General features: G+C 53.1%; 1 protein-coding gene and 1 long non-coding RNA gene across 2 annotated transcripts in view; one reads left to right on the top strand and one right to left on the bottom strand.

Annotated features, from left to right (window-relative positions):
- Positions 1-19,120, bottom strand: part of DAB2IP (DAB2 interacting protein) — a 189,886-nt gene that overhangs the window by 151,914 nt on the left and 18,852 nt on the right. The gene's annotated exons all lie outside the window — the stretch shown is intronic.
- LOC135322352 (uncharacterized) lies at positions 14,434-16,782 on the top strand. Its single transcript, XR_010382881.1, has 2 exons — positions 14,434-14,617; positions 16,097-16,782. It is a non-coding gene; the product is annotated as an uncharacterized LOC135322352 (long non-coding RNA).

Below are 19,120 nucleotides of genomic sequence, written 5' to 3'. Positions count from 1 at the left end.
CAGGCAGGAGCTGTGCAGCTCACTTTTGTTGCGGTCAAAGGACAGGAAGGCCTCCCGGGAGCCTCGGAGCACCAGGAGCCACACCCTCCAACCACCACAGCTTCATCAGGTCTCACCGCATCATGATGTGTCCGTTCTGCAGGGTAGTACTCCATCTGGCCAGAAAGGACTTCCAAGCACAAGTATTTGGACCTTTCAAGTTTGGGGGAGTCTTCCAACATCATTCAGGTTCAACCCAATTGTTTTCAAGCCTTAGAAGCACTTCCAGACCACCAAAACCCAGACCCGACTAGGAATGGCAAACGACGGCGCAGCACACGCAGCCCCCTGCCACCCCGGCTAAGGCTCAGGCACCTCTCGGACCCATCACGGTGCTCTTTTCTGCTGAGCCACGCTGGGCTTCAGATCCTTCGAAATGCCCCAGGTCTGGTTGGTTTTGTTATAGGAGACAATGTAAATTCCTTCTTTGGTGGGGAAAAAAATGTGCCTCTGAAAATCCATTGAATTTAATGACCATTCATGACATGGGAATCGTGTTTATGGGTTTTTTGTTGGTTTTGCCTGTGCCTGCGCCCTGCTTTTCTGGGACCCGTGCCCCAGTTTTCTCTGGGATCTCCCCTTCCCCGCACCCAGTACAGTGGAGAAACAGAGTTTAGAACCCAGGTGTGGGGAGGGGACGAGAGAACTAGACAGCACATCCTAACTCGTTCATTCGGCCAGGGTTCATCAGGCCTCCCTGGGCTCTGCAGATCCACAAGCCCACAAAATCCCTCTAACTTCGGCCAGCTTGAGGGGGGCTTTTGCCTCCTGTACCTGAGAGAGCACTGGCTGACCCCGGTGTACGCACCGAGCTGGGCACCGAGGGGTGATCCCAGGGTGACCAAGGGTCCCTGTCCTTCAGGAGTTTCCCAGTCTAGCCGGTGGTTACACAGACTCAATTAACCAGTCACAGCACCAGCTCCAGCTCAGACCATGATGGAGCCAGAGAAACCACTCCGCTCCCCCAACCCAAGGACCCACCCCCTCCTCCACGGAGCCGCTGCTGAGCTCCCATCCCCCACCAAGCCCACCGAGGGTCCTGGACCGGGAGTCAGGAGACTGGGAGTGCGGTGCGAATTTGGACAGGTCACCCTGGGCCTCAACCTCTTCATCTATAAAATGGGGGGGGGGGGGGAATGCCACATGACACCCAGGCCAAAGGCTCTGGAAGGGACTTGCAGTGTCCAGACCTCACAGAGGAGGGTAGGACAAAGGACAGGCCACCTCCGGGACTGGACCCAAACCTGTGCTCCAGGGGTCTGAAGATTCCCTCCCCTTGGGTGAGGAAGGGGTGGTGGTTGGGGTTTTGGGGGAGAGACTGAAGCCCCTGGACTGCACTGCCCACCCTGTACAAGCCCCAGATGAGAGACCTAAGGAAACTTATAGTCCAGCCTCTTCCTCCCACATCCAGAGCACTCACTCATTTGAAATTGGGCCTTCTCTGGGCATTTGCGGGGGCCATTTCTGGGAGGAAATCCCCAAGCTGCCTTTTTAAACTTCCCTGTCTCAGGGGGCCTCCCCATGCTGAGGTCCTCCTCCATGCAGTTCTCCACATCCCCATGAAGCCAAGCACCCTGCCCTGCCCTGCCTGCCCCTCCCAGGGGACAGCAGTGTCCTGGGCAGCAGGGTCCAGGGCCAGCACCTCGGGCTGCCTGGAGGAAATGTCAGGTCGATGTGCAGCAGCTGCCCTCCCGAAAGGCTCTCCTAGGAATCGCCAGTGCCTCCCTGGCCCTCCGAGAGTCCAGATGACAACAGCCAAGTTCAGGGTCAGGCTGGTGCCAATGCCCAGGACTGAACTGCCTGTGGTGAGGGGTGACCACGCCCCTCAGACCTGACACTCACCTTGCAGCTCTTCACTTTCCTACAGTCAGCCTGCCCCAGTTCCACAGTCAGGCGAGCTCCCTGACTTTCAATACAAGGGGGGACAAATGTAAAGGCAAGAACCACATTATTTATAGTCTCTGCCCCACTCCCACCATAACCATCACCAGCAGCACAGCTGGCCACCCACTCCTTGGAAAACACCTTTGTGGGCATCCCCCTGCCTCTGCACCACCACCCTCTCCTAAAACAATGTTCAGCAGCTCTGAATTACCAAAATCAATTACTCCAAGAAGGAATTTAGGCAGCAGGCACCAGCATAAAGGCGGCAGATAATTCCCACTGTCAGGTAATGGCTCCCCTGAGAATTTCTGATAATAAAAGAAGCATTGAAAAGAAAACATCTTCCCCCAGAAAGGAAGTGGAAACTGCATTGATAAACAGAAGGCTCTTCTCCTCCCTGCTGTCTTCCCTTCCTCAGCTATGCCCCTGCAGGACTAAACCCCAGTAGGGTCCCAGAAATCCACAGGGATGAGGTGGGAGGCTGGCGGGGCCCAGTTGTTGGGTCTCAGGCCCTGGGGACAGTGCTAGGTTCCCAGAGGACATTTGACTCTTGCATCCTTCCTTGGGCAGGGATAACCGACAGGGCCAGGGCTCCCATTACCCGCAGGCTCAGGGATACACAATTTGACAGTTAAGCTCGCTCTGTTCCATGTGTCCAACTCATCCCCTCTTTGAGAGTCAAAAGCTCTTTGAGAGCAGGTCACAGCCATCCCTTCCTTGTCACCTGGCCCCAAACACCCACATAAAGGACCTGCCAATTGATCCAGGAGGTGACGGGGAGTTTACCTGAAGTCAGTTCTTTGGTTTCCTTGATTGTAAAATGGGGAGATAGATAGCATCAAAACTATTATGTAGATGTCTGCAATTCCACATCCCCCTAGGATGCCACAAGCCTTGTCAATAGGCCTTCCAAGAAGAAAGCATCCTAAGTGCAGAGGTTTGGTGAGTTCTGGGACAAAGTTCAGCAGGTTTCTGTATTGCAAGACTTCTCAGAGCCTTTAAAATTGCTACTGTGGATTGGTATTGTATGAATGGGCATCAAGTATGCAGCCTTTTCCAATACTCCTCTTCTACAAAGTACCTTCCAGACTGCCATTCCATGGAACATACCTGGGCCAACAACAGCAACAGACAAAAGGCATAACCAAGGATGTAATAAGGCATATAAGGAGGACTGGTTGTGGGGGGTGGGGTGCTCTAGGCCAATTTCATGGAGGACAGAGTGCTTGAGACAGGTCCTGAAGGAGCAAGGAAGGGCAAAGGTAGGGTAGGGACATTCCAAATAGAGGGGACTGATCAAGCTGGAGCCCAGAGGTGGGAGAACCCAGGACCTGCTGGTCCTGGTTGTTATCTGGATAGAATGAGGTAAGACAAACGGGGAGGGTCTTGAGGTAAAGAACGCAGTAAGGGATTTTTTTAAGGTCCTTGAGTAAAAATAATGGCTTACTTGCACAAGAACTCACCACATGCTGGCATTGTATGAAGCAGAATTCTTACAACTTCTATAAAGCAGGTTTTATTATACCCCTTGCTTTAGAGCCGAGGACAAGTTAAGTAGCTGTGTCAGTTCATGAAGTGACTGGGGGGCAGGGCAGGGACTAGAAGCCCCCAGCACATCAATTTCAGGACCCATGCCCTTAACCACCGCTCCTCCTCGCCCCAGAGCCAGGAGGGGCAGGACAGAACCCAATGCCACCAACACCAACAAGTTGATGATTCCTTGCCATGGGATGCCTTGTCCCTACGCCATCGGCCAGTCCTCCCCAAATGCATACCTAGGTCATTAGTTCTGAATATTTAAAAGAAGTCTTTCCAGCCATCCCTCTGGGAGTGCGCAAGAAGATGCCAACACAGCATGTTGGTACCTAAAGAAACAGTGGGCAAACTCATCAACATCCTCAACAAGATTTGTTTCCTCAGCATGTGGCTGCGGCTTGATTTATGGGGCCTGTGAAGCTGTTCTAAGAGGGAGCAGACCTCTCAAGGGAGCGGGGGAAGTCATCATCATCACCATCAAATATTTCAACAATCATCTCAATCACAGTAAAGAAGGCCCCGGACAGCCTCCTGCACATCCACAGGAAAGGAAGTGAAACTTCGTTCAATTAGGTAATTAACCAGACAATGCAAAGAGAAATTCCAGCAAGGATGTAAATTCTTAAAAATCTCTGCACTAGTTGGTGAGGAGGATGTCAACAACAGGAACTCGGTGGAGGGGAGAAGCCAGGGCGGAGAGGTTTGTCCTGAGCTAAAAACAACAGCAGGCAGGCAGCAGTTTTTAATGACAGGCACTTCCCTGTGCCGGCTCCGTGATAAGCACTTTTCCCGCATTACCTCACTGATGCCTCAAGACAACTCGGTGACGTGAGTGTCACCATCATCCTCATGTGATAGGTGAGGAAACTGAGGCACCAGCCTGAGGGCACACAATGAAAGTGACAAACTCCGCTCTGATTTCAAACCCACATCTTCCTCCACACCCCTCTGCTCCTTCTCCAAGGTGTGTCCGAGGTACAGGGGCTCTAGGGATGAACAGATCTAAATGGGGAAACTGAGGCTGGATTGGACACCTTCCCCCTCCCCAATTGTCCTGACTGCCAGGCCTGGGGCCTCCCAGCTGACCGGGCTGCAAGGCTGCCATGGAGAACTAGGCAAGCTTGGGAGAAGTGATTTTGCAATCCTGTTTGCAGAAACCAGGGCAGCCGCCTCCAGCCCCACTTCCTCCAGGAAGCCCCTACCCCACCCCATAGCTCACCCTTCCTGCACCAACCTGTGGCCTCTGCAAAGACTGGGCATGCTTTCTCCCTAGGAGTGGACCCAGGAGGTTCTCTGGAGGAGGTGGGGAGCTGAACCTCACACTTGTTTGAGTACCTCCCGCCCTGCCCCCTCTTCACCCGGAGGGGCTGCTTCAACACTCACCTCGGTGCCTTAACCGGCAGAAACAAGCCCTAGTGGAATGTGAACTCCATGTAAAAGATAAAATTCAAGCGCCTTAAAGAAATCTTTTCCTCTATTATCCCCTTTCTCTATTCATCCCTGTGTCTCTCTAAAAAAAAGTCCATATTCGAAAACCTTTTTGTTTGGCCAATTTGAGTCACTGTATATCTTTATAAGAAAAATAAATAATTCATATAGTCTCTTTATATCAGACTTCCCCATACTTAGAACTGCCTTCATCAGAGGCAATGAGTTCTGAAAAGGGGCACTGGCCAGAGTACCCGAAGACCAATGCAAAGTTAAGTGAGAAGTCTCGGTAATAATAATGCAAGTAATGGTTAAGTCCTAGCAGAAACACTAGCATTTATTGAGTGTTTGCAATTGCAGTGTCCTGTGTTATCTAGTTCCGTGTCTAAACTTAGCCTAACAACTACCCTGGGAAATAGGGATTGTTCTTAGTCCCAATTTACAGATGAGAATACAGAGGATCAGAGAAGTGAGAGAACTTTGCCCAAGGCCACACAGCTGGGAGGGAGAGCAGCCAGGACTCCAATCCAGGTCTGTGTGATGGACCCCAGACCACTCTCCATCCTCAGCCTCTCCGAAATACCAGACCCCCCTCCTCAGGTGGGAACAAGCTGCTTGGCTCTTTCCCCACCTCCCACTCCAAGCCCAGGATTCAGCAGCTAACAGTAAAGCCCTGTTCCAAATCGGAATCAACACAGCACTGGTCACTCCACTCAAAGACAAACGCCCCCAGCAACCATCGCGCCTTAAAGGCACCTTATCGGGATAGAATGGGAAAGGAATGAGCATCAACATCAAAGAAGCCAGCAGCTACAGGGGGTGGAAAGAGACAGGCCGAGGACCGGCTGTCTATGAGACCATGGCTTCTAATGTGCCCGTCCGTCTGGAGCCTGGATACAACCGTACCTGCTCTCCTCTGTTCCCCAAATCTGACTGCTCAAGGCCAGTGCTGAAGGGGGAATATAGGGATGATGTCAATCTAGAACTCCTCATTCACCCACTTCCTGCCCCTTAGTTACTTAATCACAGCTAATTTCTCTGTATTTACACTTTCACAATCTCACAGGAATTAGCCCAGCAGCTGGAGGGCAGAGAAGCAGTGACTAATACCTCGGGCCGTGGAGTAGGGAAGACTTGCATGCAAACTCCAGCTCTGCCCCTTCCCAGCCAGGTGACCTTAGGCAAGTCACTTCTCTTCTCTGGGCCTCAGTTTCCTAGCTGCAAAATGGAGATGCTAACAGGACCTCACGGGTCTGTTATGAGAATCAAAGGGGATACTTGGAAAGCCTTCAGCCCTGATCCCGGCTGATGGGACGTACTCAGAAAGTGTGAGCTGCTCAGAATTATTATTACAGCCCAGGGAGGTCCTGCCCCTTGCACAGAGCTGGTATGAGGCAGAACCAACACTAACACCAGGTTCCAGCTCTTTCTCGACACAGAGCCAGTCACCCAGAATCTGTGAGATGGCACAGCCCAGAAGCTTGTCATGGCCCATTAGCCTCCAGGTCTGCAGCTGACAGGACAAGTACAAAGTCCCAACCCACAGGTTTATTTTCCTTACACACACACACAGAGAATCGACAAGTGGTTCAGAGTGAAAGTTCCCAAACCTTGGCATCCCCTCCCATCCCGAGGTGAGCAGTGATCTCATCCCTGTGACTAAGCCGCCCGCCGACGCCAAGAGCCCTCTTCGGGAACCCGCAGGCTTGGCGCTGCTGGCTCCCAGCCCCGGGAGGAGCTGAGGCGGTAGAACCAGGATTCACACAGAGCTGGGAATCCCTGTGCTTGGAGCCCAGAAGCAGAGTGGCTCTGAAAAGCAGGACAGTGTGGCAGCCAACGACCAGAATGGGGCTGGAGATCCAGGTTCGAGTCCCACCTCTGCCATGAACTTCCCACGAGGGTTTTAAGCAAAACCAGGCCTCTGTCTGCCCAACTCTAAAATGGATGGATGACAGATTTCCAATAGTCTGTCTCTCAGATCTGGCTTAGCTTCCTCCATCCTGCCCACCAGGGTCTCTGCCCTAGCTGGGGAAGGAGCAAAGAGCTAATAAAGGTATGAGTTAGAGGACAAAGGGCACTAGAATTTGCAGGAGATCCTGGGGGTCTGGGAGCTTGCCAGGGGCAAGGAGCACAGTGCTGGAGGCACCAGAGCAGCCTATAAAGGTTTCAGTGGGTCAGGAGAGGAGAAGAGCCTTCCCGAACCTCAGCTACCACCTCCTCCTTTTGCTAATTCTCCGCACCCTGGTGAGGACAGATAGACAACTAGGAGAACCTAGATTAAAAACAGAATAAATCCAAGAAACCCAGGTACAGACTTTGCCCCACAACTGGCTCTTCCCAGAACCCAGAGGCAAGAGAAAACATGATTCTCCCTCCTCCATGGTGCCAGGTCCCCAGAAGGAGAGGTGGACGGACAGGGTGTCTTCTGAGGATTTGAATAAAAATCTACTCTACCAAACACCGTAAAATGACACCTGCAGCAAAGCCAGGGAAGCACACCATTGCACTGCACTATTGATAAAGCAGGCACCTGCTGTGCTCTGGAATCCTCAATGGCTCCCAGTTCCCTACAGCACCATGTTCACACTCCTTATTATGGCACTCAAGGGGTTCAAGGTGGGATTCCAATGGTACTTTCCCGCTTCATTCCCTTCACTACCCCGCCTCCCCCCACGCCCCTGCTCTAGCACTTACAGCCTCCAGCTGCTCCCCCCGACACCACCCTTGATCCATCCTGAGTCTTCCTGCTGCCCTGACTGCTTTGCTTAATAATCTACCCCTATTGTTTCAACCAACCCCCTTCCCTCCCGTAGCCTGTTCACTTCAGACTTTAATCGGGCTTCTCAGAAAAATAAAGAATGCAGGCGTAGGGGAACAGGGAACAGACCTAGATTCTGCCACCAAATACTGTGTCCAGCCTCAACTGGTAACTGGGCACACGCCTCCACGTGCTCCTGTATAAAGCGGGCAGTGCGACCTCTACCTACGTCAGCAGCTGCCAAGCCACTCAAGTGAGCTAATGGAGCCGAAGGGCCCTGCGCGGCCTCAAGTCGGACACGAACCCAAGGGATCAGGGTGCCTATTTTTAACTCCCCACATCCTGGCTGAAAAACAAATCCCTCACACACCCTGCAGATCCCTATCAGGGGGACCGGCAGAGCCTTTTGGGAATTCTCTCCTCCCGGAAGCAGCACCGGCTTTGATGGATGGGAAAGGCTCCGAGATTCTGGCTCGGGCCAGCGCCAGCTTCCATTATGTCTGGCTGGATCCTCACTGACCCTGACAAACAGTCATTTCCTGGTGGACTCAGTTGTCACATATTCTCCAGCTGGTGACAGCCAGACAGGGTCACCAAAGATGCTGAGAAGGGCCATTCATTCATTTACTTATTCGTTTACCCCCACACACTCCCTCCCCTTCCCCTCCGAGGAGGTGGGGCCTGCTCTAGGCTTGCCCAGAGGAGTCAACCTCAAGGCACCTGTGCTGGGATGCTCTGTCTAGGGGCAGAGACAGGGGCGGAGACAGGTAAACTGAGAAAACAAAAGTGAGCAGGACATTCAGTGACAAAAGCATCATGGGAGGTAATAGGACCTCAAAAGCGCCTGTGGGCCTCCAGCTGGGCAAGGGGCTGGGGCGGCATCTGAACATAAAGCCAGGCCATCACCAATCTCGATTCTCTCCCTCCAGCACCTTCAGCATCCCTTGGACCTTACTCCAAGATGAGTCTTTAATAGCTATGACCTGCAGGGAGATGGGAACTTCCTGCTTCAGGACAGAGAGCTCCTACCTGGTCACCTGGCCCAGGTGCGTAGCTGTCAACTAAAGCCTCTTCTCCCTGGTCCCACCTTGCTCACCTGCCACTCCCTAAGCTCACTCTCATCAAATGATACCAGAGGGGAAAACAACCCCAACATAAGAGTTTCAAAGGAAAAAAGCCTCATTCTGAATGTGGAGTCATCAGCACAGAGATCCTCTTCCCAGATCAGTGACCCTTGCTGAACACAGGGATGGAAATTTCCCCGCAGTCTCTGACTGCAAAGAAATGCGCATCCTTAGAAAAGTCATGTGATCCCTGGGTGCCTCTGGGGCCAAGTGTGTGGGCCTCCAACACAATCCCCATGACCTTGCAGACCCTTTGTAAGTACTTTACAAACTCTCTTCTGAATGTTAGAGAATCAGGTGAGTCTTGCTTATGCTCCTTTGACCTGAAGTTCAGCCTGCAGGCAGGGGAGCTGATGAGGGGCCCTTTTCAGACCTGGTTCCAGGCCCCTCTCTCTCTTTGATGTCACAAAGCCAGAATAGACTTTAAAAAATAAAAAGACAGATCAAGAACCAACCAAAGGAGGCAGGAAAATCTTTCTGCAAACCAAAGGCATCTCTCTATCCATCCCTCGACTAGAGCCAGCCTGGCCCAGAGCACAGAGAGGACCACCCCCCTCACCTGTTTGCACTGGGAAGTGGGGTGCAGGCAAAACACTCGGAGCCAGGAGCATAAAAACCAAGCCCAATTACAAGCCAGTTCAACTCTACAAGGCTTTAAGAGCATTTATGAGACCAAAGAAGGCCCTCACAGGGCCCCACCCCACTCCGTGGGCAGCGAGATGAGAGGTAAAGCCGGGCCTTGCCCTCGAGAAGGTCCAACCCCATCTCAGCACCGACAAGCCGATGACAAATTGTAAAGCAAAGCAGCTGAGCAGAGCTACAACCCAGGACCGCACAGGGGGACCGCTCACCCTTAGTGATGAGACCGAGTGGAAGTGACATTTGTGTCAGACCCGGAGGGCCAGTTAGAATTTGAGCAATGAAGCAGTGGCCAAGACAGAAGAGCACACAGGAGTCACAGGCAGAGAACAGGCGGCTTGGGGAGCAGAGGGCGAAGAGGCAGGCAGGAAAGTAGGAGCGGGCATGGGGCCCTCCCTGATGGCCAGGCCATGGAGCACGGGTTTGATCCCGTGGGTGGGCAACAGGGAGCCACCCCCAGGGAGGGGAGAAGAGGCACCATGGAGGCAGAAGCTGAGGGCAGGTGGCTGACAGAGGCTGCGGTTAACAAGTGCCTGCTTTAGGCAGCCAGGCTGCTGGGAGCCCACCCTGGGCCCAGAGAACGGGCAGCCAGATTCCCTTCGCCAGCTGCTCTGCTCCGGGGAGATGCTGCAGCCGGCCCAGCACAGACTCCATCTGGGAGGGGGCCAGACTCGAAGGCTGGGGACTTCCCCGAGGAGGGCCATGTAGTAGCTCAGGGACAGACAAGGGACTGTCACACAGCCTCCTGGTCTCTCCGCCAAGGCTACCCTGGGCTGAGAGGGGTGCTCTGCTGGGTTGGTCTCAGAATCCCACTCCCCCACTGCACTCCCCAGTCACTCCCACCATCGCCCCCCTGCAGAGTTCAGAGTGAGCAACCTCACCTGGCCCTGGGCACCCCTCTGCTGCCCCACCGCCACCCCCTGCTCCCTGAGTCCCCAGACACTCAGCCCACAAAAGCCCTTCTGACTAGTTTCATAACAAGCCCCAGGGCAGCACTCTGCCCTCCAACCCCACCCAACACCTCACCCATGTCCTGAGCCTGTCATGGCCCCCCCAGCCCCCAGAAATGCAAAAAAGAAGTGTAACCTGTGAATGTCAAGGTTGGAAGGGATCTGAGAGCTAACTAAACAGCCCCTTACTTTATAAACAAGGAAACTTAAGTTTTCAGAGATGACCAGGATCACACAGCCCAACGGTGGACCAGTCAGAATCCAAGTCTTCAAGCATCCAGGCCAGGACTCTGGCACCAAAGCCACGGCCAGCTGGGGCCGAAAACACTGAGTTGTGGGATGTGGTGCAGAGAAGGCCTGTGCTTATTGTCAAGGGACCTGGGTCCAAGTTCTGACTTTACCACCTCCCCCACGCACACAGACATTCGAGCTTTGGACATGTCACTGCAGCTTCCTGGACTCCAGTGACCTCTTCCATAAAATGGGTGTTTAATAATTCAGTGCTTTCAGGAGATCAAACAGGATGAAGGGAGAACAAGTGTTCTGTGTACAGTCGGGGCTGGGAGAGTGCCGAGGCTCACGTGGCGATTCCTTTACCCCCAACCCCTCCCGGCACCAGCCCTGCCCAGCCAGCCTCAGGTCAGCCGTTTCCCCAGAGCTGCCCACGGACCAGCAGAGCAGCCATCCAGGGGAAAGGATGGATTTCTACTGGATTTGAAACAGCAGTGCACACAGGGCAGACCCACTCCACTCCCCTCCCCTAGAAGTTGGAACACAGTACCTCCTGTCTGGGAGGTCAGAGGCCATCACGGGCCGTGGAGGAGGAAGCAGTGTGTGTGGAGGGGAGTCCTGCCCATCTCTCCTGGGTCCCCACCACTCAGGCTGAGAAATCTGAGCACAAGAGTCTCATTCAAGGTGCACCGATCCTTCTAGATAGCAGAGGGTAGACGTTGGAGGGATGGGGTGGGGGCAGGGATGATGAGCAAGGCCTTCTGGGAGCCACAGGCTTGTGGCTGTGAACATCCACTGTGGCAGGAGAGGCCTCACCAGGGGCACTTCTGTCCCCCAGGGCCTGCCCCATAACACCTGACATCTGCCCAGGAGACTTCCACAGCCCATCCACAGAGAGCAGACACCCCCCAGTGTGACATTATGCCCCAGAAAGGGAAAGGAACCAGCTCCAGAGAGTGAAGCCAAGACTTGAATTCAGTTCTCTTGGAACCTACAGCCCACATTCTCTCCCTAAGCCTCCCTTAGGGCTATGGTTCTCAAACTGTGGTGCGCATGAGAATGGTCTGGGGAGTTTTAAAAACTGCAGATTCCTCATAGAGGTGCAGGATCCACATTTTAATAGGGGCTCCAGGTGACTGTGATAAAAGCATTGCCAGCATACACCACACACCCCGACATACATACACACACACACACTTCCAGGCACGCACGCCAGCACAGGACAGAAGTCACGATTCGAGGCATGGACTCTAAAGGCAGGCGCTGGGTTTGCAACGCAGCCCAGTTCCTTACGGGTTGTACAACCTTGGCTTAATCTCTTAACCTCTCTAAACCCGTTTCTGCATATGCAAAATGAGCATAAGAAAAGAATCCACCTCACAGGGCTGTCTTAAGAATGCACGGAAATAGTATGCGTAAAGCCCTCAGCATATACAGGATCTGGCACATAATAAACACTCAATAAATGGTGCTATGATCATTGCCAAACTCAGTTCAATGTGTTGAATGCCTAAGGGAGGGAACAGAACGCCAGGCACCGGGGGACCACAGTGAATAATTGAGCCAGTAAGAGATGCCTGAAGGGTTATATACAACCAGTGGGTAGAGGTAACAGGGACACAGATTTCTACTCAAAATAGGAAGAATTTTTTAACAGACTGGAGATGCCCAATCATGAAACCAGCTGCCTAGTAGGCTGCCACGAGAGGATCCCCAGTTAAAAAAAAAAAAAAAAGAGTAGATGTTTACCACGTGGAGATGCATCTTCAGGGAAGGAAGAATGGGGATGGAGTGGCTGGATGATCTTGAAGGTGCCTTTGGCCAGGCTCTCGGTCAGCCCCTCTCCCTAGCATGCTGGTTAATTAGTGCATTTGCACTTCCCTGATATTTACAACCTTTACCTCCAAGCATCAAAAGGGATGAGAGGAGATCAGAGGTAGACAGAAGACCTTATATCTTCTGAATGATTCATGACAAGGAGAGGGATGGATGGGGTTGTCTTAAATCTGAGGCCTAAAAACCTACTGAAATCATATGCCTTGGAGGGTATATGTATCTGTGCCCTTTTCTCAAAAGGGCTGGTTAAGAGGGGCTGGTCCACACCAACTTTTGAGAGAACTGAGGCACAAAGGGTCTGGGTCCCTCAGTCAGCAAAAAGGACACAGACTGGCAGCCCAAGGCTGTTGTCCTATGAGCCAGATGCCTTCCATGCTTGACCTCACAAAAGCCTCACCACATCCCCCTGGGGTGGGAACTTTGAGCTCAGAGAGGTTAAGAAACCTGCACAAGGACACATGACTAATGAACGGTGGGGCTGGGATTTGAACCCTGGTTCTCTGGGCTCCAAAGCTGGTGTTTGGTATGGATTTTTTAACTCTCAGGTATACTGTCTTAGATCAAGAAGACACAAACAGGCGATTGGCTTTGACATAGAGGGGAAATAATGATCATTAAAAATGATGATCCTCACAGGTGACAAGCTACTTACCTATCCACCCTCAATCAAAATTAAATTCAAATCAAAATTAATTTCCCTCCCTCCTAAATAGCAGAGGAGGGCAGCGCAGGAGAGGAGGGGCACAGTTTCCATATGACATGGAAGTTCAAAAGAACAGACCATTAGGAAACCAGAAAACCCCACAGTGATTCCCAGCAGGCTGGGGATTGGAACCTAGATGGCTTTGGTCGCTAAGCCCACTCTGCTTGCTCAAGATGTTTTCGTGGAGAGTGGGGTTCAAGGCAGCCCAGGAAACAAAAGAGATCTCACTCTGATAACCCCGCCCCCCTGAGAACTGAGGAGTGGCTACCGGTTGAACAAAACAACACCCAAAACTTGGGTGCCCCGGGGTGCCTGGCTCTAGGCAGAGAGGAGTGGCTGCCCAATTGTCAACCCCCAGGGTGAGCTGAGGAAGGTCTGAGGTTTGGGGAGACCCCTTGGAAGCGCTGGAGTTGGGAGGCTGGAGAAACCCCCCAGCTAACCCCTGCCGGCTGCGGAACCTAGCTGGAGGTGACTTCCTTGTAACACCGCAGCGCGGTCCTCTCCCAAGGACCCAGCGGTGCAGGAGGGCGCACAGGAAAGTTTAAAGGGTCAACGCACCACGCAGAGATCCTGGTGGCATAGGGAGCTTAGGGCAGAAGAGGGTTAAGTAAAGCAAAGTCCCAGCACAGTCCTCACTCAGGAACCAGCATACCTCCCGTCAGGGCCCCCAGATTCTCTTGAACTCCGGATTCCTCTGGGACTCCGACAAGCCCCCGGGGGGCCCTTCATACCGACTCCGGGGCCCTAGCTCTTACCTCTACTCGCCAGACGGGCCGCTGGGCGCTGCCATCCCAAAGGCACCGGAGCCCGAGCAGCACAGGGCCGGAGTCACCAGGTGGCGGGGTTGCGGGGTCGTGATACCGCGGAGTCTCGGGCACAGGAAAGTTTCCGTGGCGCCAACCAGGCGGAGCGGAGCCGGCCAAGCAGGCGGCAGGCCCGGCAGTAGCGCGCTCCGGCCGGCTCCGCGCCCCCGCCTGCGCCGCGGTGCTCGGGCTCCCGGGCTCCCCCGGCCACTGGGCCGGCCCAGCCCCGCCAATCGCAGGTCCCGCCACCCACAGCTCCGCCCGCCCGGCCTGAATCGAGGCGAGGCGGGAGGGGAGGGGCGGGGGCGCACCTGTTTGGTCAATCGACCCCACTACCACCACCCCGCCCCGGCCGGCCGGACAGGACAGGGCCGATCCCCTTAGCTCGCCGAACACGCCCCCTGTCCCCGCTTTGGCCCCGGATCTAGGCCGGGCCACACGCCCTCTCCCACCCTACACCACCCCCCACCGCTGGTCTGGGCACTCCCCCTGTACCCTGGGCCGGGCTCAGCGAGCCCTCCGAGGTCCTCTGTGCCGCGGGACCCGCTCCTTCCCCAGCCTCCAGGATTTCAAAGATAAAATCCCACTTGAGCCTGGGGACCATGGGAGTACCTGACTGACGAGTAGACCGCGGCTCTGCCTTGCTCACCCGTCTTTCTGCACTTTACACCCGCTCCTTCTACAAGGTACTTCGAGCGTTGGTTGACCCCTTAAACGTTGTTGTGCCCTGGACTCGTTCTCCGCTAGCAAGGCCCACGGGCTGATGCTAAGTCCAGAGCTTTGGGAGAGGATGGCAAGGGGGTGAAGGTGTGGTGGGGGGGAGGGGTCACAGGGAAGGCACCTCCAGCCCTCCCACCAACATAAACTCTCCACCCCATCTAGGTTGGAGCAAACTTCTCCAGAATGCTCGCGATCCGTTTCAGCAGGTTCCCCAACTTCCCTTGGGGTCACAACCAAAATTAAAGCTAGACAATCTTATTGTCCCGTTTTCCAGATAGCAAGACTGAGGCCAAAGGGAAGCAAACGGTTTTCAAATGTAGCGGCGAAACTGCTGCTTTTTTTCAAACCAAACGTGAGTTTTCAGAGAGCGCCTGGCAATTCTCTCCTGGGTTCTGATGCCTGAGATCCCCCTCCCTCGTCCCCCGCCGCGGACCTGGGGTGGGGAAGGCGAAAGAGGCGCTAGCAAGCGCCTGGGAAGAGCGAGCGGCGCGCCGGCCGCCGGCCCGGCTTACCTCGGCAGCAGAGCGTGTCCTCGCAGAGCGCGCCGGCGGGAGGCCCCAGCAGCGGCAGGGAGGCCCAGGCGAGCGCGCGGGAGGCCGCGCCGCCGGCTCCCATCCCGGACGCCCTCGGCGGCTCCGCGGCCCGCGGGCCTGCCACCCTCCGCGGCACCTGCGGGGACAGCGCTGTGCCCGCGGCCTCGGCCTCGGCCTCGGGGGTGGGACCTGGGTCAGGCCCGGGGTGAGGATGTGCGGGGCTCCCCGGGCTCCCGGGACTGTGGCGGCCCGGCTCCCGGCGGGCGTAGATTGCTCTGGGCAGGGCGCTATTTTTAGCAAGAGCTGCTCTCCCAGTTGGACAGACAGAACCAGTTAATTCGACAGCTCGGGAAGGGCCTGCACCGGGAGCTCCCAGGAACCGCAGCCGCAGCTCTGCTGAAAGATGATCCTTCGCATTCCTGCCTCGCGAGGCGAGAGGGCGGGAGGACGCCTTTAATTCCTGGGGGAAGCCAGCGTCCTTTCTGAAGGCAGTGCCTTGGCCCCAAGTGCCCGCCCAGGAGAGGGCTCTTTAAATCAACTCTGAAACTGGCCGGTCTTCCTCCTGCTGACCCCAGGCCTCAGACTTCCCATAAAACTCTCACCTGTGATCCAACTTCCCCTACCGGCCTCCAGCACTGGGGAGTGCCCCTCAGCTATAGGGTCTGGGCCTCAGCAGGGACAGAAGCTGGCACTCCTATCACTCAGGAGCTACTTGCTGAAAAAAGGGAGGAAAGATAAAAATCCTGTACCAGATGAGCTGGAGGATCAAATAGAGGTCTTCAGAGCCTGGGCAAAAGGGGGCCGATGGACAGGTGGCTTTGCAATCCTCAGAACCCCTAATACCACACCTTCTGGCCGTGTGACCTTGCAAATCATCTCACCTCTGAGCTTTAATTTCCTTTTCTGCATTAGGGAGTCTCGAGAGCCCAAGAGACAGAGTGTGAGAAAGCCTTTGCAAACAAAAGCATGACATGGATGTTCACAGAATGAGTGAAGAGAAGGACACAAGGATGAATAAGAAGTGGATCTGCTGTCAGGAAGCCACTGAGTCTTCTAATTCAAGGAGGAGGTGCTAAGGGCTGAAAAAGGTACAACCATGTGATATAGCCCAGGGATAGATAAATAGGCTAGTGGGCTAGAATAAAGTCCTCAAAAATAGACCCATGCATGTATGGAAACTTCATATGTATCAGAGGTGGTGTTTCAAGTTGCTGGAGAAAGGGTGGACTTTTTTTATAAATGTTCTTTTATGGAAGGATGGGATGTCCATGTTGAGAAAAAGTGAGGTGGAATCCCTTCCTCACACCATGCATAAAATAAAATCAATTCCAGGTGAATTAAAGGCTTAAATGCAGGAGAAACTTTTAATAGGGAAAGGTTTCTTAAGACCCTCAAAGCACAAACCATGAAGAAAAAGATTGATAGATTTCATTAAAGGGCCTAATTCCTGTTTATCAAAAGAAGACATTTGGAAAAATGTGATATCCAAAATGTACAAATCAATTTTCAAAAAAAACCAAGAGAAAACCGGACGAAAGATATGAACGGCAATTCGAAGAAGGGAAAAAGTAAACATCCAATAAACATATCAAAAGATATTCAGCCTCAGTCTTAATCAGGGACATGCAATCTAAAACCCTAGGAAACCATTTCACACCTGTGAGACTGGCAAAAAGCAAAGGGGTGGACAGCAGACAGTCCGTTGATGAAGACTGTGAACTCTCATACACAGCCGGTGGAGGGGGAAAGGGTACCACACTGGAAGACAATTTGATAGCAGCGTGAATTGATGCACAGACCCCTGTGACCCAGAGGCTTGGCTTCTGGGATAAATCCAGAGAACTTCGTGCTCATTGCAACTGTGCTGTCCCAGTAAAAAATCTAGAACAGCCTCAATGTTCATCAGCAGACAAAATGCATAAACAAATTGTGGACAGGGCGGTGAAAATCTATTATTTCAGGGAAAATAACTAGATTCCTTATGAATCTTAAGTGAGGGGGTGGGGAGCAAGTTGCAGAGGATCAAATTGTCTGATCTCATTCATAGAGATTTTTAAAACATGCAAAACAAAATGATACCATATATTGCTAGGAATGTATATATGTGGTAAAAAAGGATGCAGAAATTTAGATAAATGATACACAATTGAGGAAGTGTTTACCTCTGGGGGTAGAGAGAGACATGAAGGAAGGTGGGAAGGGGCTTCACCTCTATTGGTAATGTTTTATTTCTTGACCTGGGTGGTAGGTACACAGGTGTTTGACTCTTCAGAACATTTTTCAAGGCACAGAGCAAGCTTGGTGGCATAAAATATAAAATCCACATAAAATCCAGTCTGGCTCTGAACTTCGGTTTCCTTATTTAAATAATGCGGTTGTCATGTCTGTGAAGTGCTCAGCACGAAGCATGACTCATGGTGAGGTGCTCAGTAAATCTTAAGAACATGAATAGCCGGCTCCCTAGTTCCCACTGGGACCCTTCACACCCTATTCCCAGCCAGCTAAGTCTCCCCTACCCAAGCACCACCATGCCACCAGGTCTCCCAGCCCCCCAGGCTCTGAGATGCTTTCATAACTGCTCACTCTTCCTGAAATGCCTCGTCCTCCCCATCCCTGCTGGGCCGCTTTCTCCTATTGGGATCCAGCTCTGGCATTTCAGCCCATCAAAAGCCCCTGCAAGGTCTTTCTTCATCAAACTCTCCCAGGCAGAGGGTTCCCACAGCACCCACGCACCCTGTGGTCCTGGTTTATCACACAGTGGATTATTGTACCTGAGGGGTGGATCTGTCTCCTTCGTGAGCTGGCTGTGAGCTCCTCCAGTTCATTAACCTTGTCTGAGTCACCCCTGCAGTCCTACCACCTGCGTAAGGCTTGGCCTCAGGAAGGTTTGCTGAATGAATAAAGGGGGTGAGTGGACCCAGATTCTCAGAAACAAAAGGGGTCATGCCGAACTTTCAAAAGGAAAGCAATATCACTATACAGTTTGACTGCCTGGTCTTCATTGAGTGTTCTTGGGAGGTCATGTGACTTGTGGGGTCAGAGAGAGCTGGGTTCACATCTAAGCTGAGCCACTTGTCACCTGTGTGACCTAGGGCATGCCACTACATCCCTCTAAACTCAGTTTCTGTGTCTGCACAACCAGGATGTGACTAAGACTTATGGCAAGGGGTTCTTGCAAGGATTAATGATAGAGGCAAAATGCATGGCCCCATTTTTGGAATGGGTAGCAATTATGTGAATATTGACCAAGAGGAAGATATTTGCAGGGGAGGGTGGAAGGAACCCAACTGGGTTACTATGAAAGTGGGAGGCTGATAAGAGAGTTGCCAGGGGGTGTTCTCCAGTTCTGAGCATAAGCACGCACCTGGAGACTGGCCCAGAAGATGGGAGAGTCAGAAGTGTGCTCTGAGTCAATGCTTCTCGTGGTCCTCCCTCCGTCCTTTGTCCTACCCCTGGGTGTGGGGCTGCTCAGCATTTCAGAACCACAGTCCCTCCTCCCTGTCTCCCCACATCCACGCTGGCCCCCTCAATCTGTTTTCGCACGTAGCCCAGGGATCCCAATCTGGACCTGTCTTTTGCTTGCCAGCTTCCATCTGTAAGGGCGACAGAGCCTGCGGCACCTTCCCCAGGGACGCGTCTGAGGCGATTTACCAAATGCATCATCTGCACTATGTATGCAAAATCCACATATGTCCACTTGACGGAAGCTTCCATCAAGGCAAAGTACAGAATGGCAAATTGCTTATAGTCCAGACTCTGGAAGGTGAGTTGGCCGCTGTTACATGTTGGACAAGCAAACAAATACATAAAGTCGACAGGGCTATGTGATCACTGGAAAAGAACAATACTGTGCACTTCATGGGTTCAGATGAGATTTTCTGAGCTAATGAGCCGATCCTCTCTGATCCACATCCCACTGGACAGTGGAATATTATC

This window comes from Camelus dromedarius, chromosome 10, assembly GCF_036321535.1.
Source record: "Camelus dromedarius isolate mCamDro1 chromosome 10, mCamDro1.pat, whole genome shotgun sequence".
In the NCBI taxonomy this organism is placed as follows: Eukaryota; Metazoa; Chordata; class Mammalia; order Artiodactyla; family Camelidae; genus Camelus; species Camelus dromedarius.
The sequence above is the reverse complement of the archived record's forward strand: the minus strand, read 5'-3'. Positions and strand labels throughout refer to the sequence as shown.